The 21759-nt window shown below is 40.2% G+C and overlaps 1 protein-coding gene across 4 annotated transcripts in view; it reads left to right on the top strand.

The window, feature by feature from the left end:
- Znf385d (zinc finger protein 385D) overlaps positions 1-21759 on the top strand; it is a 924801-nt gene that overhangs the window by 617988 nt on the left and 285054 nt on the right. The window lies entirely within an intron of this gene.

Genomic DNA, 21759 nt, shown 5'->3' with positions numbered 1-21759 from the left:
AAAGCTCGCCTTTGCACTGTGCCAAAAGCACTGTAAACAGCCCCACACCTGTGCACAATTCACAGTAAATCAAGCATTCGGAGTTTCATTTCACATTGCATATTTTAAGTGCCTTTAATAAAGATGAAGTGATTTGTAAGTTACATAATGAAGCCAATCCAAATAGTAGTCATTAAAGAGAATACTAACTATTTAACTAATCATCTTTCTCCCCGGCAATGTGGGTCACATCATCAGGTTGCTCAAGTTTTCTTTAAATAATAATGAATACACTCTGCACTAATGCCTACTCCAAGTGGAAGCACATCTGAGTTTTGTTACAGGTAAGATACAGAGAGCCTCTGAACTGCAGCTTCCTCAAGCTTTTCAAACTGTCTCTGGACCAGTCCACACGGAGAAGAACCATGGAAACAGGCAGCTGCTAGCACAGGCATGAAAAAAAGCTTCACTTTCTTCAGCTCAATTTGGTTTCTGAGATTGGAGTCTGTTTTTCCTTCTCTTGGTCCATCTGTCCGTCTGTCTGCTTGCACCTACCAGAGAAGTTAGGAGCACCACTCTGTTACTTTGATAGTGATCTTCATGGTACTTGGTAGAGGAATAGCAAGGCTTTCTGATACTGGTCTTATTTGTTACTTAATTTTGAACAGCTAAAAGATTAGAAACTATAATAAACTCGTGTGATCCATGATCACTTCTAATGTTAGGGAAGAAGCCAGATGATTGCATACCAGGATCAAGTAAAAGCATTGAAGGGTGGTGTTTAACCATGTAAAGTTACATGACCTTGTTGAAATCTGTTCTGTTTTTTTGTGGGGGGGGCAGGAATAAGGGATTATTTTCTGTTAGTATTAGTCTTGTAAAATGTGAACAAAATACATTTTATACATGTTTGAAATTCTCAAAAAGTCTTTGAAACATAATATAAAAAAAAATGAGTAGCTTTTCAAAGGTCAGGTCAATGTGTAGGTGTGAGCTGAGGAATCCAGCCATGGATCAGATGTTGCAAGGGGTACAAGAATGGAAATTTCCACTCCTTGTCCACACCTCAGCCATCATTGATCCCGCATTTCCCCGGTGACTGAGCTCATCTGGGCTCATGTCCCAGGCTGAGGTTTGGCTATTATGTCAGGGTGTGGAAATGATAGGATCTGAGCAACTGGGCCCCACAGGGTCAGAAAACAAGGCTAACCCTAAATCTGAGCCTAGGAGTGGAGTAGCAAGTTTCCTCTCCAGCTCAGAAGCCTCTGTTCCCAAGACAAGCATGGTGGACAAGGAGGTTTGAGATTGGAAATATGGGCAATGCATCACAAAACACCCAAGCTCTGATGTCACATGGCCTCAAGCCAGTCTCTTACTCTTTTGACTCTCCAGTGAAGTCATCATCAAGTGAGTTTGTAGGAAGCTCTTTTGACCAGTGTGTTTTGTGTCCTCTGAGGTCTCTTGAGAGGAACCATTTCCCCCACACACTGAAGTTCGTGGAATCATGGGGCTTACTGAACCTTAAGCCCAGTAGAATTCACTTACAGTCAAGTTTCCAATTAATTAATAGTGTTTAATGTCTCTTTAAAAACATTTTTAGAATAAGTATAGGAACATTTGCTATAGCTTCTAGATGTAAACAAGAATCTACTTTTGACTTCTTTAAAGGACCTCAGTTGGTGATGACATTTACTGTGGACTTTATTTCATGGATTCTTTGTATAGGTCAAGGGTAAGGGCAGGGGTCTCAACCTGATAACCTCCTAACTACCTTATGCTTGTAGAGAGTTCATTTTGATCACATAATATTGTAGCATCATTTTCTCTCTATTCCAAAAATTTCATTTTGTAAATGGAGAATATGGGTGTAGGAAAAAATACACATTTGTTTTTCTTCAGATATGAAAGAATCTGGTAACACCACACTTACATTTATGAAAGACGATTGTAGTTGGTTGAAGCAGAAATTCTTCCGGGGCAGTTATACATAGTAAAGGCTCTCTCTGCTCCTCCAATACAGCAAGGAACCCAAAAGAAGTCAGATTCTGTTATGCGCTATTTTTTCTAGCATTCTCTTAAAATGTAAGATTCATTATTTCATGTAAGAGTTCATAAATGTCCTACTATGTGGCAGGTAGCATTCATTGTATTGAGGATGCTTGAACTTGCATACAGTGAAATGAAAAACAATGAATTAAGGGAGTAGATGATGTCAGATGCTGGCGGAGTATGAAATAAAAATGAATAAAAAGATGGTGAAGAGTATCATTACAGAGTAAGGCAGGGGACCCAGTAAAGACAGTGCTGACTTGGTGCAATGTGCTCTGGGTTCCAGCTACACATCAGTCTACAGCCCAGGAATGCAAGAGGATTTTAGGAGGAAACATGAAGAGCCAAGGTGGGTTGTTAACTAAGACAACCACAAGCAACAAAGCAGCAATTACCTAACATCATCTCAAAAGTAAGGAAATCACAGTCTTGTATAATTTAAATGGCATCAGATCATAGAAAAGAAAAACAGGTTTCTTTTCAATGTTTCTGGTACAGGACCTAAGCAGGTAGGAGTATTTCCTTATGTGAGACAGACTCCAGATTGATGGAGAGTGGGAGAAAAGCACCTTAGTGCTACTCAGGTGTACTTTTTGGGAAAGGGGGTGATGAAAGTTGACCACATGCAAGAAGTGTTTAATTGCTCTGAACATGACGGTCCTTAAAAAAGTCCAAATTCAGGCTAAGGAGGTGCCACAAACAACAACTTCAGTTAACTTTGTAGCATCCTGGACAGCCTGATGGACGTCAAAGGGAAAGAAGGACTATTGATCCAGATGTCCTTACAGAGGAGGAACTGTTTCTGAGGTGTGTTTTCTCCCAAGTTTTACAGAAAGTTATATAAGCTACCTTTATGGGGTGCAGTTGTTACTTTCTCATTTAAATAGTATATTCTACACATGTTGCTGTTGATTCTGTGTTGTGGGGCTATTCAAGAAACAGGTGGCACACACACAAAAACTGTAGAACTATGGGGAATTTAAGAAATTAATTTACAAATTTGGTGATGATTTAAGGAAACATGGCAGGCTGTGTGAGGAGAAAGGTCATTTTAGAGCTGTGTGGCTAATAGTCTTCTTGGAGGCTTGCTAGAGGGTCACAACCAATTTATTCTAACCCATCATGGGATAAAACTTCAAAATTAGCCTGGAAGTAGGGTGGAAAAAGCCTTTAATCCCAGCACTAGGGAGGCAGAGGCAGGCAGATCTCTTGAGTTCAAGGCCAGCCTAGTCTACAGAGCAAGTTCAAGGAAAGCCAGGGCTACACAGAGAAACCCTGTGTTGAGAAAAAAAAAAAAATCAACAACAACACAAAATCCACAAAAAATACAAAGAAACAAAATTGCTCATTCTTTCTTCAGATTGTTTATTGCCCTGCAATGATGTACAACTAACCCTAGGAGCTAGAGGGCAATGGGGCCTGTGGCCACAGGCTCTCCAGACCAGCTTCTAGGAGCACACCAAAGGGTCAGAGGCTGCGTCCCCATTCAAACATAGAGAAAAAAGCCACAATAGTTGTTCCAGACAGCTACCCTGAGAGAACTCCATTCAGCTCACCTAGTGCATTAGGAAGTTGTAAGAGGTTATGCTGGATTTGCTTTGGGCATCTTACCTATACATTTCAGTGATGACATTAACAGGCACATACCACTTGAGTATCCCATTGTTATTTTTTTAGGCTTTTTAAAACCTTCCATAAAAACCTTATAGCTCTGCATAGAAGGTACAGGATATTTTCCTACTGAATCTTTCTTCCAAATTTTGGACCTCAGGAAATGAGGTCCAGGATGATATAATTACTCAGTGTTACAAGGTCAAAATATTTGTCAGAGCCAAAGCGTATATTTAGGTCCAGCTGCTCTTCTGTAATTCTTTTTGATGGGTTAATCCTGGATATTCCTTCTCAGACAGAAGAAAAAACAGTTTTTAAATTAAAAGTCACATGGCATAAATGTTTATTTACGATTCTCAGGTCAGACTTTTGAAGCTGAATAACCTCAGGGCTGAAGTTTATTCTTTTATTAAATGTCACACCACTTTCTAATTATTTAGCATGCATTATTTTAATAATAACATAAAATAATTTTAATAATAATGTTCCCTTAGCAGACAGGCATTCCTTAACCATTTTGTATTTCACCCTTCTAACCTGGCCCCCATTATTCTAGCCCTTTCCTGCCCAAAAGAATCACAACACAAACTGTAGATGCAGACTATGCATACCTTTTTAAAATTTCTGACAGTCATATTTGAAACAGCTAAAAGAAACAAGTGAAAAGATAATGTAATTTGCTTAATATTCACAAAATATTGTAATTTCCATGTTATCCATATAAAATACTCATTACATGTTCCAATTTCCATTTCATATTATGTCTTTACACTGGAGTGTTCACATCAGAGCATATCAAGTCTATATTCCAAGAGCATTTGCTCTGAGTGTGTATCTCAACTTCAGATTGGCTGCTACTGTTTTAAAGCCCAGAGAGCAACACGTCTTCACTCTAGCGTTTAGCATCATGAAGTTTGGTGAGGTCAAACAGGTACTCAAAATCAATCACAAAGCCTACTCCTCTCACAGCTAAGGATGGATTTAACTTCCCACTTTGGGCATATTACTTGTTTCTTTACTATTTTCTTTATATGGCTACAGACTTAGGTTTTATTGATTTGTCGGCTTCAGATTGGAACCCAGGCTTCAAGCATGCTGTAACTGCTTGTATGAGTACACAACATGGAGCTGCAGACTCAGTCCCCAGCCTTGACTATAAACTTTTAAAGGCAGAAAGATTAGCCTGTGCTACTCACAGTTTGCAATATGTGGAGTCTATAGTAAGCTGGGAGGTCTGCAAGGTGATCGCACTTTCCTGACCCAGGTTCCTCTGACCACTCCAGAGAAGTAGAGCCAGAATCTGTACCTGCCTCAAGGACACCAAACCAGCTGATGGGTATCAGCCCCAGACAGCTTTTCAGAGAGCGCTGTCTGACTGAGCTGTCCTGCTGAGCTAACACCCCCCACAAACTGAGGGCAGAGAGAAATAAGCTATCATTCTTACATTTTTATGATCACTTTAATTCTAATAGTGTTAAATCAAGAAATATTAATAAGACATAAGCGAAAACATAAAATGTTAACTTTTAGGTCCGGTTCAGTGGTGATGCTCTTGTTCCCTCTGGGTCCCAGTAATTGAATGCCCTGCTGATTTATAGGGAAGTTGGCTGAGGAGTAGCTCCCTCTCCACAGGAAAGCATTGTCTCTCACTAGCCTCATTTTTACTTTATTGGAGGAGGCACTCCAAAGGCACCGCTTAGCTCTGATGCACAGCAAAGAATTTTATAAAGACCTGCAGACTGATGGACATGCATATATTATGTGCACACACAACATGCATATTAGACCAGAAATCCCATTAGTCATCATTAAGTGAGGTCAGAGAGAAATATTTAGATGCTGTGGATGGTGGATGAATTCACTGTCTGGTTTTCAATCTCCCAGGACAGCTTCTGCATGACTGCTTATGATCAAGTTATGTACAATCTAATGAATGTCATAACAACAAAATCCTTCTTTGTGCCTGGCAAATAAAAGGCCAGAGATTGTCTCAGGCATGCTTAGGCAGAAGTTTATGGTTTCCACTTCATAGAAACACTAAGACGAAGTATTAAATCTACAAAGTTACCTGTGTAATCGCTAGGACTTCAATGGTCTCGTTCCAAACTCCACATCTCTGTTCCTCACTTCTCACTGTCAACATCCCTAAGGCAACATTCTTCAGTCTTGTCTCTAGTCTGTGATGAAACTAAGAGGAAGTGACCTCTGTGGCCTTGGTTCAGAAGAGATCAGAGTCCTTTTCCAAGTGTAATATTCATTATCTGTATGGAATTAGGCTTCTCTGTTTACCCAACCTGACATTTCACTTCTTTTATTTGAAAAATGGGTAAAGAAACCACTAACATCGAAGAAGTTGTATTTGTGAGTTGCTTAGCACAAGTCTACCATGGAGAAGGCATAGTAATGGTGATTCTCTCTATAATACAAGGTATTTTAGGAGACATGAATGCTATTCTTAGTTACACTACATCTTTTCGCAAGAAAAAGAACTAGCAACTATTACTGTTTAAAGGGGAGTATTCCTTATTTATATGTTTAATATGTATTTAATAACACCTGCTGTGTGACTCTCAAGAATAGATTATAAGAGGTCTTGGTGGCTGGCTCCCACAGGGTCTCCTTATGCTGTTGAAGGGTACAATGAGAACAATTTGCAGCTCCTTTTAGTTTCATTGAAGCAGCTGGCATTGTTTGAAAAGGAGCCCGAGCTTTAGCTGAATGGGCTGCTGGTCATTTTTACTTATGCTCTGGTACATGCTGTGTCCTGTAGTATGATTACTGAAAACACCAGGCATCTGCAACCTTTGAACTCAAAACTGCTGCACCAGGTGGCATCTTGTCATGACAGGCATTTTGCAAACCTGGCTTGAGTCTTATCATCCAATAAGGATCAGCTTCTCGCTTGCTCAGTTCTTATAAATCACCTGTCTCCAGAAGCATTCCTAAATTAATTTGAAGGAGAAAAGAAGAGGAACTTCAGAAACACATTTTGAGGAGAAAAATAGCCCTATTATACTGCTCTTTTTTGAGTTCTTGGAGGTTGTTATAAGGGGCTCTCTCCTGAATAACATGGCTGCAACTTTATCAAATCAGCTGTGTCTGCTTGCCAAAGTCCTTCAGAACATTCCCTCAAGGAAGAGGGGGCTCAAGGTCATTGGGCCCTAACTTGAGATTCCAGAAAAAATTTTCAGTTATTGGTATACAATTTTTTCCTAATAATCCCTGACCTGAGGGTCTAGGAGGAGATAGGTCTAAATATATGGGCTGTGGAAAACCAGAAGAATGAGAGTTCATTTGTACAGCTAAGTGGATGCCATTATCCATGCTGGAAGACATTATTGTGGATGTGTTGAGTTCAGCCATGCCTCTGCTTGAAAGCCATCATCCATGGTAACCAAGTCCAATGGACTCTTGATGGCCCAGGGTGAAATATGATGGAATTGTATTTTGGTTTGGGCTCAGGGCCTTAGGAGAGGGGATAGGTGTTGTTTACATCTCCGCAAGGAAGAGATTCTGTAAACAGAGATGAAAGGATGTTCTTAGTTGTAAATATGACAACTACAAATAGAATATCCACCTATGTGTAAAACACCTGTGTTTTATGCAGTTTGGATAGTGATTGTCTAATCTGCAGGAACTGCTCTCATTTGACAGACCAGATAAATGGTCTCTGAGATCCTGGTGTCATTCTGTGGTATGTTTTCAACCTTTGAACTAAAAATGGCAGCATTAGGTGGTGTCTTGTGATGACATGCAGTTTGCAAACCAGGATATTTCCTTTGAGTCTTATCATCCAAGTCCAGGTTTGCCTGCTTCAAGTCAAAATTGTTCTGCTTTTCCCTTGATATCATCTTTCATCTCTCATCTCTTCTTTTCTTTCACTTTTAAAATTCTTCATTTGTTGTTGCTCCTTTTTAAGACTTGGTGATGTTAAATAAATGGTCTGGCGCTGCACGGTTGGTAGAACTTGGATCTGAATCGCATCCACAAGGTTGATTCATTAAAATTCATCACAAAGCACTAAGCTATCCTCATTTATTGTCCTACAGTCAGACACCCAAGATTCCTCATTTGAAAAGAGGCCCACAAATGAACAGTCACAGCCATTTGGAGAAGTAATTGATACTAATTCTGATTGCCTTTTTCTCCCTTCCCCCACCAAGTGAAGTGTGGGATACCCTAAGACCCAGAGTCCTCTTAGTGCAGGATCTGGCAGTAAAACAAGGTGATGTTTTGGAAGGGAGGGGGCATTGGGAGAAGGATAAAGGGAGAAGGGGAACAGAAAGAGAGAGAAGGACGGAGCGCAAGACAGGGAGGAGGGAGGAAGAAATAAGGGAGGGACGCATGGCGCTCCTTTCACTGTGCTGTGTTGTTCTTAAGTGTGCTGCAGAAATGTGGGCTTCTCCCAAGAGTCTTTCTTATGTCCCAAAGAAGTTCTTACAACTGTCTCAATGTCTTGAAGGATTCCTAAAGTATTCAACCTCGGTGATTTTAACTAGATTCTTACTTCTTTTTTTTTTTTTTTTCTGGCTAGATGATACACCAATTATTAAAGTAAAAACATTTAAAAGCCATTCATTGAATTTCTCAGTTGTCATTAATGCGTAGAACCTGATTTTTTAAAAGTTTTTAAAATAAGCAATATGGATAAAATAATATTCTTAAATCTAAGACTCTTTAAAGGGGACAAATGCTATTTTAGCTGTGAGTTTGAGCGTCATTCTTCTTGGTCACCCTCCAGCACCATGGGTGAGAGACACAGAAACTCAGGGACTGAGTATGACTTGTCCAAGGAGACAGAGCTCATAAACAGCAAGGTCCTGAACAGGCTCATGCATTGTTATTGTGAGGTTTTTTGTTTGTTTGCTAGTTTTGTTGTTGTTGTTATTACTGTTGTTTTATTTACACGCCTCCTAAAAGCAGAACTTGACACAAGGGTCTACACTGCAGATATCTCTCTAGGAGAAAGATGTGCAAGTCTACATTGCAGGTATCTATCATGAGAAAACTCTTAGGAATGGACATTGTGGAGGGTCTATACTCCAGGTAGATCTATCCAGAAGGATCTTCTATACTGCAATTATGTATCTTGAGAAGGATCTCATGGCCTTGATGGGGAGGGTATACACTACAGATGTCTATCCTGAAAAGAACCTCAGATGGTATGGGCAGGGTCTATACTGTAGGTGTCTATCCTAAGAAGGATCTTAGGGTTGGAAACAGACAACAGAAAGAGTGAGGCAAAGGCTGAACACTGAAGTTATCTAGGCTATGAAGCCTGCTGCAGGCTACTAATTCTTGACTGAATAAGAAGGCATTTGTACAAGATTCCTTTCCACTTAGGTAGGAAGGGGAACCATAGGATATTAAATTCACATTTGCACTTGTAAACAAATCGAAATGTGGATGAGTATTTCTGAGATATTAGGACAGTTTTGGGAAGGAAGCAAGAGATACCTATTGTTCTGGAGGTGAGGAATGGTCTAAGCACAGTTGGCTGACTGGAATCACAATAAGATTCATTGAGAAAAAAATGACTAAGACATGCTAAGGAAGTAAAAAAAAAATATCTATATATAAGTTTGTATTATACTCTAAATGAATGACTGCCAGCTAGGTATGTGGCATGTGTCTGTACTCTTGTCATTCAAAAGGTTGAGGAAGGAGATGTACCTTGAGCTCGAGGCCAACCTGGGATACATAGTGAGTTCTACGCCAATTTGGACTATACAATAAGGTTTTGTCTCAAATCAAATAAATCAAAATAACGAAGTAATTGACTTCAACAACTGTGTTGTACAGTAGAATAGGCTGACTGAGGTTCAGATAATGATCGTGAAATGATGGTCAGTGACACCTGTATCCCTTAACATGGGTGAGAGCAGGGGCCTGGTAACTTCTGCAAAGGCAACATTGACTTAAGCTTGAGCAAGAGTTGAGCCAAAAGAGGAATGGCAGGAAGTGCACCAATAGGAAATTGTGAAGTGAAGAATGAAAACATGTTCTTTGGAAGGAATGTGGCCATTCTGTAGAGTGAGTGACAACTCTGCCATCAGCAGATAAGGACAGGCAAACACGGTGGTGCTGGAATGTGAAGGTTGAAAATGACCAGCATGGTGGAGAAAGAGAAGCAAGAAGTGCACTTTAGGGCACCATGGTAATATGATTAAATGTAGGGAAGTTTTCAAAATAACTATAAAATGATAAATCAGTCTTTGAAAAACTGCTCTCAGTATTTCTGTGAGGGGTGGATATAACACTCACTTTCAATTAATAAAAACATTTATCTTTTTTGGTTTTTTGAGACACTCTTTCTTTGTGTAAGAGTCCTGGCTGTCCTGGAACTCTCTGAGAAAAAAAAAAAACATGTTTCTAGTCCAAAGTCATTTTGATTTTATTCCTAGGAATCCAGAAATCCACAGGGAGCAGGCTCAATCAGCTCTGCTCCTTCCCAATGACTCTCAGGCTGTGCTCTGTTGGTCAAGCAGGCTATGGCATATTAGTGCAGTTGCATACCCCTCCTGACTTTCTCTTTGGGCCTTTGCTTCTCATCATTTTTATTCACTTATTTCTGGAGGCCATCTCAGCAATTAGAGTACTCAATACATGTATTGATCCTCTTGGCAAGAATCCTACCCTTAAGCTGCTAGCTTACAGCACCATCGGCAGCTACATGCTGGAGAACAGCATAGACTCCTCTAGCGTCACCAAGGCGATGTTACTGTGCCTTTCCTTTATGGACAGTCTTGATGCCCTGCAATGCCACCTCTCACACAGAGTCACATTTATATGGACAAAGGAATAGTTCTATCTTTTAGAAAGGCCTTGTGAATAAATATTCGGTGCACTCCCCACCCCCTTTGTCTGTCGTCTCAGTGAGTTGCTGAAAGATAGCAGTTCTGGCCAAAGGCTCAATCATTTTTAGATTGTCTAAAAGTGAACATTTTTAAAAGGAATTGTAGGTAGAAAGTCAGTCTGACTGGAGGTAGAGAATAGATATGGTACAATGTTTGGAGAGGAAAACATGTGTGAGACAGAACTGGGGATGGTGGGAAAGTCTGGAGCTACAAACTTAGACAACTTTAGATGTGGTTTTTATACTTGCTTCACAGCCTTGCTTTTGAATTCCTCTAGAGAGTCTTTGTGATTCTCTACAGAAAAAGGAGTTGAGAATAGACTTTGCAAGGGCTGGAGAGAGAGCTTATTGGTTAGGAGCACTTGCTACATTTTCAGAGGACTGGAGTTAAAGTTCTAGCACCTGCACTGAACAGGTTACTACTGCCTGTCTTGCTCCAGAGGATCGGATGCCTGCTTCTGGATTCTGCAATGCCTACGCACAGGTGAACATCCACACATGCAGCCATACACATAGTATGTCATGGGGTTCTGTGTAGTCCTAAAGTGGAATGAAATTCTTAAACATGCTGCAACAGCCTGAGCCTTGAACACTATGCTAAGTGGAATAAGCTGTATGCAAATGTACTGATATTGAGTAATTCTACTTATGAGATTCTTAAAATGGCCCAGTTCACAGAAATGTAAAGTAGAGCAGTGGTTCCAAGTGAGAAAGGGGGCAGAGAGCTATTGCTGAGTAGATACAGAGATTCAGTTTCAGACTCTGAGCAAGTTCTGAGGGCCTGCTCAATAACAGGAGTGTGCTTGATATCCCCCAGCTGTGCACTTCAAAGGCTGAAAGGGTAACTTACGTTGACACCTGTATTGAAACACATTAAACACACCGTTGAGACATCAGGTTGGGGAGAATACAAAGAACAGTTCATCAAGATGATCATACTGTTGAATGTGGGATGAATGAAAGGACCAGGAGAGACTAAGATGCCTCTTCCTAGAAGGAAAAAAGAAGTAAATGATAGGTCTGTATATTTATGCCTGGTGACAGTTGTCTTTGGTAAAGGGACGAGAAGGCTAAAGGTGAACTTGGGATATGGAGAACATCTCTTAACTGTGTAACAGCTGCTGTGAGTGGGAAAGCAAGACGACTAAAGAAGAATCAAAGAACTTCCACTTTACTAGCTAGAGGTGGCTATAATAAATTTTTCCTTAAGCCAGTCAGTCCAGCTGTGTCATGTTCTGTAGTGGTACCTAGCAACATCATTGACAAATAGGGCGTTGATATATGTGATAAATGGTATGACATTGGTTGTGGTCAAAAGTTTAGGAATTGACAGCACTTCAGAGAATACAATTAGGTGGACTCCACAGTCCAGCTGGAGAGGAAAGAGGGAAGAAGGGGGATTGAAAGATTTAGAGAAACCTGGACAGCATTTAGAATCTACTGGCTTTAATGTTAGGAAGAGACTGTACACATGCAGGGCAGTCAAAACATGGATGCCAAAGCTGTTCCAAAGGTGATGAGAAAGTATTCAGGCTGATGGCAGGTGCTTACAGGGTGGTGCTCAACCCTAAGGTATGTCAGAATCAACTGAGACTCCTTAATGTATATTGTGCTGGGTGTAGTAGTGATACATGTGGGTAAATCCCAGAACTGACAGGAGAGCAGAGTCAGGAAGAGCACAAGTTCAGGCCAAAACAACACAAAGGTGCATTATTGTGCTGAATATCCAGAGGGTCTGCTTCCTCAGGTTTGGGGGGGGTGAATTTGCATATTTGATACATTCTTCTTTGATGCTGCTGTTGCTGGCCTGAGGACCACACTCAGAGAGGCCCTGAAATAGAACACAGGGATAAATGCATAGGAAGTGAGGTAGAAGTTCAAGGCAAGCATTATATACAGCAGAGCACAAAGGAAGAGGACTCTGAGCAAGATACCAATGTTTTCAAGGAATATAAGGGTAAGGCCAGGGAATCTGAAGATAATGAGGAGAAGAATGCACAATAAAGCTTATTTAGAGTACATATGGTGGTGGTGGGCATGTAAGCACATGGATTTTGGTAGGTTGACCTGTTATCCATCCAGTTGGGACTTTTCATATAGTGTATGGCGATGTTTGTGCTGGCTTTAATGACATAAAAACGAATGCCTAGGCAAGGCTGTCATGAGTTATTGAAGCATTTCAAGTGGTTTGCATTAGTTCTCCCTTTAAAACACTTTGCTTTTAGTCTTGTTACATGGATGGATATGGATGCCCATTAGTATTTATGGTTATACAGTTTGTGTATATAAGATAATGAATATAAGGATGAATTTTTGTGTATTAGTCAATGTGTATATGTAAGCAGAAGCAGGTGTCATCTTTTATACTAAATTTTTGCATTTAGTTAGTAGAACAAGAAAAATGGATTTTCAATTAAAATAGAAAGATTTATACATTGTCTGTAAAAGAAGATTTTCATGCACTTCATTTTGATACATTTGTTATCTCCAGTTTCTCTCCATCTTTATTAGTGATCACTCATTATTATTCAGATAGTGGTGGAAACTCACTCAACATGAGGAAGAATCTGCCTCACTTTTAGTGAATACCATTTTGAGGTTTGTTTTATACTTTTTAAAAGCAGTTAAATAATTAGAAAGATTATTAAACTGATTAACATTTTTATGCTGGCTAGTTTTTGTCAACTCAACAGAAACATAAAGACACTTAGAAAGAGGAACCATGAGTGAGGAATTGCCTCCATCATACTGGCCTGTAGGCAAATCTGTGGGGCCATCTCCTTGATTAATGATTGATGTAGAGGGACAAGCCCACTGCAGTTGGGTGGTGCTGCCCCTGAGCAGGTAGTCCTGAAATCAAACTGGAGGAGCCCTGGAGAGTAAGTCAGTAAGCAGCATTTTTCCATGGCTTCTTAATTTCTTCCTCCAGGTTCCTGTTTTAGCTCCTGCCCTGGTTTATCTTGATGATGGACTCTGTCTTCTAAGATATAATAAACCATTTCCTTTCTGGGGTGTTTTTGGTCCATGTTTTATCATCACAACAGACAATAAACTTGGTTAGTTTGGATTCTTATTGTATGTGTGTGTCTTAATGTATTTGTGTATGTCTGCCTGTCTATATGTGCATCAAATGTATGAAGTTGTCTGTTTATGCCAGAAGAGCTTGTCAGATCCATGGAACTGTAGTTGTAGACTGTGCACCTCATGAGGTAGGAATGGGAACCAGACTTCTGTACTCTGCAAAAGCAGCAGGTACTGTTAACTACTTAGCTACCTCTCCAGAACCAGACATTTAGGTTTCTAAAATAATGAAACTGATCTCATTATCTGCGGCAATTAGAACCATGGAGGGTTTCATTCAGCTCTAGACTCTCAGCTGCTAATTTTGTGTGTTTAGTCATAAAATTAGAGATCACTATTCAGAATTTGTCATAATCTAACACACAGATTAGAGTTAGTGGGCTATTGTGCTATCCTGCTATTGGATATGATGTGGCAACATCTGTCTGGACAGGGCTATCTTCATCTCACCCATTTTATTTTATTTTATTTTATTTTGCCAGAGCTGAGGACCAAACCCAGGGCCTTGTACTTGCTAGGCTAAATCCCCAACCCACCCATTTTTGTATAGGGGTTGTATTTACAAAACTGCTAAAGTATTGATTGGCCTCACATTCATAGTGTAACTCAAGGATACTTTAGATAGTATGTCCTTTACCTTTGAATCACTCTGGCAAAATGTCTAATAGAGTGTACAGAAAGTTCTACTATTGTTCATAGTTTCTGAGAAATTTCAATCCATTATAACGTAATGCATCACTGTTTCCCAGTTCCAGACCAGGAAGTAGAAACAGTTAGACTGTAACTAGAGGTGGTCATAATCATCAAAGACTCCAACCCTAATAGGCCCCAACTGTTACAGTCAGGTCTCTGGTGTGAATAGAATTAGCATCACTGGGCATCTCCAAGACAGAGGCCGATATCGCTCAGTTGGTAGAGCATGAGACTCTTAATCTCAGGGTCGTGGGTTCAAGCTCCATGTTGGGCACCAGATATTGGTGAAATTATTATGGGAAAGGTGTGGCACAGTCCAGTGGTGTTCTCTGGAGAACTCTGCTTGGTCTACCTCCAGCGTGCAGGGTCCAGGAACCAAGAGAACTGGCCCATCTGGATCTCAGGTCTTCAGGGTCCTCTCTTGGCCCCGCCTTGTAGATGCTACAATTACCGAAACCTCAATGGGGGTTGGAACTTCCAGATCGAAGCTGGAATGGCTACCCACCACACAACACAGGAGGTTCTGGAGACCTTTGAGACTTAGTGTTTTAGAGCTTCTTATCTTTGGTTGAGGCCCAAGCAGCTGCCCGGCTGGCCTCTGTATCATCTGATACTACTATATGTAGCTGAAAATTTTCCTGTGTCCCACCCAGCATGCAGCTGCTCAGACACAAGTAAACACACAGATGCTTATATTAATTATGAACTGTATGGCCTATTGGCTCAGGCTTCTCACTAGCTAGATCTTACATCTTAAATTAACCCATTTCTATAAATCTATACTTTGCCATGTGGCTTGTGGCTAACGGTATCTTTACATATTGCTTCTCCTGGCAGTGGCTTGCAGCGTCTACCTTGCCTCTCATTTCTCTTCCTATCTGTTTGGATTTCCTGCTTGCATCTAAGCTGCCTTACCATAGGACAAACGGCTTTATAAGTCAACCAATCAGAGCAACATATATTCACAGCATACAGAAAAACATCACAGCAACTATTAAAAAAAAAGGCAAAGAGAGTTTCAGAGATTGATCCCTATAAACAAAATGGATGTAAGTGCTAAATGTACACCTAGCTGGTAATCCATTGTTGCCTTCTTGTGGGATTTCCAGTGTTTTCAGCAGTTGTACCTGTTCTCTAGCCCACCCTTCCCAGGTTACCAAGGAGGCCTAGTCCCCACAACAGAATGCTCTGCTCTAGTGGGTGAACTTTAGTGGGTCCTGAATGAGGATGAAGCTCCCTCCTTTCTAGGCAACAGGAGATGAAGAGCAAAACTCTGCTTTTCTACTTTGTATATTTAGAGTATTGTTCTAGGACAACCATAGTCAACTTCTCTTCAAACAGAATAGCCCACTTTGTGCTTTAAAATAAATAGAGCAGGCTGGATGGTTCTAAATATTTGGACATCAGGAATTGTATATTCTCTTACATAAGGATCCTTTAAAATTTGTTTTAATACTTTGAGTTCCCTTTCTTTATCACAGGGGGTATTTCTGTATTATTTCTTTAACTGGATGACAACTTTGCTGGCTAAGGGTATCTCTTACTATATACTGAAGTGTGTGGTCAGGATCATAAAATGAATTACAATAATTTTATCACATACAAACATTGTGTTCAGATATCCTGATGTTCTCTTAATTGATTTTTATAAGCATATAGTACAGTACAAAGCTGCTAAAATGAGAAATTTCTCTTTGTGGCATTTTAAAATTATATAGCCTAGTACTCAGTTTTTATATTTCATTCCTGGAGTTACTAATTAAATGCACATTAGACCTTTACCAGAAGAAAATGGTTATGACAGAGTTAGTAGAATTAAAAAGAAGTTCATTGGCTGTCCATGCTCTCTAGCACTGCGACATTGTAGAGAACATTTAAAGTCTCTGGGGTTTGGGGAAAGTGTAAGTAATGACTCTGAGATAAGGGTATGTTTAATAAGTTTTGTTACATAATTAATGAAAAGCAATGTCATGTTTTATAGTGTGCTACCTTCCTCCTTCCCAGTGTACTGGTTGCCTTTGGAATCAATCCCCCTCTCTCTCTGTCTCTCTCTGTCTCTCTCTGTCTCTCTCTGTCTCTCTATCTCTGTCTCTCTCTCTCTCTCTGTCTCTCTCTGTCTCTCTCTGTCTCTCTCTCTCTCTTTCCTGATACCACTCATCTCCCTGTCCCTTCACTTCTACCCTCTGCATTTGCAACCCCAAACAAAATTTAAAAGTAAAAACAATAAAAACAAATCAAAACAAAACAAGCAAGTAAGCAAACAAACAAACAAACAAAAATCTTGGTGTGGTGCAGAAGCTGTAGTGTGGCCCAGTGAATCACAGTTTACACTTTAGTTCATATGTTTTTGCTTGTAAGTGTTCATTGCAATGAGCCATTAGTCTGGTTTGAAGTCTCTGGCTTTTGCTACATCTTCAACATTGGGTCCTCACTGAGACTCCTCTTGGGTATCCCATTGTTGTCTTGTGTCATGGAGATCTTACAGTTTTGGATCTGTAGGTCCAGCCTCTTCACATGCTCCAGTAGTTCATAGATGAGGTGGATGTTGTGGTGGGCTACATGTAGTCCTGTTTCTGGGTGGTAGCTGGGTTGGTCAGCCTGCCAGCTTTCTCTAATCTTCACCAACCTGGTGAGTTCTCCGTCACTGCCCTGGTTAGCTTACCCAATGTAGCAGACATCAAGGAGCAGGGCCAGTTCTCCTGCTCTCATGACCTTGGAGCCAGCACACCCACACCTGTACTATGAGGGCCAGCTTTCCTGTTATGCCCAGATGAGGTGCAGGGCTTACTCTCCCAAGTGCTGCAGTTGGTGAGGTGCAGGGCCAGCTTTCCTGCTCTCATGCTCCAAGGCCAGCTCTCCTGCCTGTTGCAGTTGGCAAGGGGTGGTGGGGATGGGGGGGGGAATATTTCCCTTACTCTTGCCATCCCATGGCATACAAGGGAGGGGGTAGGGGCATCTCTCCTGCTCTCACATACACAAGCATGGCTCACCTGTGCCCCTGCCAACAGGTCAGCTCTAGTGTGCTGCCCAGGCAAGGTGCAGGGCCTGCTTTCCCCCAGTGCTGCTGCTGGTGGGGGAAGTGCCAATTTTTCCATTTTCATGACCTCAAGGCCAGCTATCACACCTGAGCAATTTGCCTTTTTATAATATTTTTTAAATTGTGTATGTTTGTGTGTGCCTATATGTGCATGCCCCTATGTACATGTGTGCAGGCCAGAGTGTTCTGTGTTGCTTTACAGAGCCATCTCTCCAGCTCTGCCATTTATTTCTCTTGATAACTTATTTATGATAATGATATTACAATATATAAAATTCATTTTTAGAGATAAACTGAATATATCCACCATGACCAATAATGAGACATTGACTAAATGAGCTTCAGGATCTTCTTAAAATAAAGTCATTGTGAAAATTGTACATGGTGCTTTGAAGATCATTTTTACTGAGCTCATATTTATTGCTAAATCATTTTTCTCCTATGAACTCAGGTGCTTTATCCCACTAAAACATACCATCAGGACTTTTAGGATGCAGGTTCTCTGCCTTGTGCTGGAATGCCACTACATATGTGTACAACCCACAGGTTATGTGGGGCCAAAAGTCAAACTTTATGTAACCATAACCTGTGAATGAGAACCATGGGTCAATAGAGCACCCTGATGAGGATGACGATAATGGAGGCCACATATATGTGTATGTATATGCATATGAGACTTCTCATTCCCAGTCAATATTGCTATGAACCTAAAACTACTTCAAAAATAGATTTTTAAGTTTAATCTATCTATTGGGTTATGCATACTAGTTTTATTATCTATTGCTGCAATGTGAAACAACTCCAGGTCTAAATGGTTTGTGACAGCATTAGTGCTTTACTTTTTGTGATGTTTTGGCTTTGAGATTTTCTGTGTTTGGTATGGTCCACTCAAATAGAAGCATTTATCTGGAGGATCAGCTGGGCTCTAAGGTCTAAAATCGCCTCACTGATGTTTCTGATAGCAAGTGTTGGTTGGTAACTGTGGATGCTGGTTCACCTTTTTGATGATTTCTCAGCTTCCTGGGGTCTACACAGACTATTTTCTCAAGTAGCCTGCAGACCTCTGGCAGGTACCTGACTTCATTTGTACTCTACCATCTTAGTCAAAGCAAATCCTAACTAAGAATAAGATCAGGATCTCTTCTGGAGCAGAATCCATGTCATTGGCCATGTTTATTTCATCACTGAATGACAAAATTGCACAGTTATGGATAACTTTCAACTGGGCCTGGTCTTGTCTTTTGAGAAAACCAAAGTCAATACTTATGGTCAAAGAATTTGTGACGTTCAATTTTTAAGAATATAGGTAATTTCAATGCCATGTCAGTATAATCTTAAAACATTTGAAGTATTTATTGTCAAATAGTGCCAATTTGTTTTGTATAACTGATCTCCTTTAATCCAAGAATCTAGAGGTAGAATTTTGGGAATAAAATTGAAAACTATTATTTTCTCAATTTTATAGGTAAGGGAAAGTAGGTTAGGAGATAATGTTACCAGGGCTCTAGCTAGTTAATGGTAGAGAACTTCTAACCCTGGACTACCAAATCAACCTGCCACATGTGACCACTGTACACCTAAACCTGGACAGTCTTAACTGAGTTGCATTTTGTGTTGTAAAATGCCTATTAGCTTCCCGTGACTGTACAGAAAATGTGATTCTAAGGTAATTTCTTACTATGTCCATGTGTCTTAATCCAGTAATCTTTTGTATATTGATAGAATAAAAATAAATTAATTTTACCTTTTAAATTTTTTCATGTGGCCACTAGAAAATGAAAAAATTCTACCCATGACCCACATTCATGGCTCATACTGTATTACAACTATGTGGTTTTCCTCTGAATACCAATGCTTTTCATGTAGCATATGAGCTATAGATGACCATTCTTCAGTTGCCTCATTGGAGACTATAAGTTCCTTTACACCTACCTGTAATCATCAAGAAAAATGGCTAGCAAACTTAATATTTTAAAGCAAGTGACTTGGCCTTAGGCCAGTGAAGAGACTTATAAATTATTCCAATTAAAATGTATGTGTGTGTGTGTATGTGTGTGTGTGTGTGTGGACACGCACGCGTGCGTGCGCGTGCGTGTGTATTCAAATATTTACAATAACCAAGTTGTCTCTTCTTTAAAAAAAAAGTTACTTAGTAATTTTCACTATGAGACTACCTCCCTCTTGTCCAATACCTGTCATTAATCATTCTTATGCAAATCTCATTTCAATTTTTATTTGCTTCTTAAATTTGGGAAAGCCATGCTGGACACCTGTGACTGTCAGGCCTGGAGATTCCTGATTTTCTGACCTTACTTCCTCGCCATCCTTGGCTGACTGATCCTTCCTGCTCCGATTGTCTTTGGTGAGGAATGTTTGCCCAGGGGAGCTCACCTGTGTTTTCTTTCATGCTTGTCTTATTGCTTCACTGTGTTCTTGCCCAATCTCTCTGTGGCTGATCATGCCTACCTCTAAATTAAGGAAGGCACAAGTAATTGTGAGCATTAAGAAAGGTTTCCCAGAAGCCTTGGGTCATTAGTAGCTAGGCAATGCCAATGACTCACATCACTTTCTGATGGGGTTGTACTGTCTTATGAGCCCTGTGATTCGGAGTCCTTGAAACTTGGCTGGTGCACATACTTTACACACTCTGCAGGTGAAGAAGTTATTTGGAGCCAATACTTCCTTCTTTGGAGCAAGGTCACATGTACTGATTTTTCTGGTTTGGGAACTTCAACCGAGACAAGCATAGATAGACTTAATGAAAAATAAGACATACATTTGAAATTCAAGTGATTAGAAGTCTGTATTGTCTGTTGGAAAAGGTGAGGCTGGACTATGTTGTATGTTTATTCTTTATGCTATGATTAAGCATTTGCTAAGGGTTCAAGGATAAGGTGAATTTTTACCACTAAGGTAAATAATGTTTCCAAATGGTCAATAGTTATCACATCTTCAAAAACACTGCCTCTTTGTGGCATTTCCTACATTTTAAAATAAAGAAGTCTAATTTTCTATATCTAACAAGAAATACTCTAATTTCTCTCTTGCTGAGATTAAAATGGGAATGTAATTGTTTGAGGTAATAAAGTTAAAATCCTGCAGGACCAGGTTTCTGATATGTGTTTCCATTCCAAGGTATGGAGGTTGTGGTGCCACCAATTTGTCAGATAATCCTTCTTTCCTTTATAATCTGACCAAAGTAAACAAAGGGTTTTTTTTTCCTCCAATTTTAATTACTGATATTAACTCTTGTATCACCCATCATAGTAAACATAGCATATATGCTTCCATGTGGGCTACAGAATGGACAAAAAGGGTTAGGGAGACAACCACAGAGTTCCATGAGGGTTCAGAAATGGGCTGAGTGAAATGGACATATTGGAGACTTTTAAATATCATAAATAATAATGCTTTTAAATTAATGTTATTTCAGAATACCTAACAATTGAGGGCAGCTTTTAAACTTGTGTGAATTTGGGATTAATAAAAGGATCTATCTATACAAGAATGATCTAGGTTAGCTCACATTTGATGCTAAAGAATTTACAGCGCTTGGAAACAGTTACCTCATGATAGGTTAGTGTAGCTAAGCTTGCCAAGTATGTAAGCTATTTATTACCTCAGTTTCTCTGAGCTTCTGACAGAAGAGGGGGATCAGCAGTTGGAGAATGTTTTAATTCAAAGAGCAATGGCTTGCATATGATGCTTTGAAGAGTGGACATGTCTGGAAGTTGTTACAATGGATTATGGTGTCTGGCAATGGTGCATCAAGGGAACTGTAGGTTCAAGGTGGGACCCACTTCCCACTAGTGTTAGATTTCCTGCATAGTGTACTTAGTAGAAACTTATACTTACTAGAAGCCTGGGCTGGGTGCTTTGTGTATTATTCATTTGTTACCTCACAGACTTGAAGTTTAGAAGTTCAGTGCTCATCTGTTCTCTTCTCAGGCAGATGATGGCTGGACCACATTCTCATGTGGAGACTTCCCATTTTTCCCACCTTCTCAAGCTTGTTATCACTGGCAGAATTTAGTCTCTGTCGTTGTAGGGATGTAGTCTCTGTTCCCATGTTCACTGTCAACCTGGGCCTGCTCTTAGTGTCAGACACCACCAACTTTTCTCCACCTGCAGCTTCCTTCTTCAAAGTGACCAAAGGCTCCCTGAATCCTTCTGCCACATCTTCTTTGCTTCTTCAGGTCTCATGTACTTAGCCCAGGGCTATCTGGAAAGTCATTCTCAAGATCCTGTAGCATAACTTAACTATACGTGTGATATCCACCAACTCTTTGCAGTCCAGAGGATGGTATGGTACGTTTGCATCAGAGGGCATCTTAGACTTGTGCTTACCTTGACAGACACTCACATACTTACCTGGGCCTTGTGTTCATTATTTACATCTCCAGGCCCTGCTGTCTACAGAGGTAGTTTCTAGATCATTAGAAGATGTGTTACT

The sequence above is a fragment of the Onychomys torridus genome, chromosome 9 (genome assembly GCF_903995425.1).
Source record: "Onychomys torridus chromosome 9, mOncTor1.1, whole genome shotgun sequence".
Taxonomy (NCBI): Eukaryota; Metazoa; Chordata; class Mammalia; order Rodentia; family Cricetidae; genus Onychomys; species Onychomys torridus.
The sequence above is the reverse complement of the archived record's forward strand: the minus strand, read 5'-3'. Positions and strand labels throughout refer to the sequence as shown.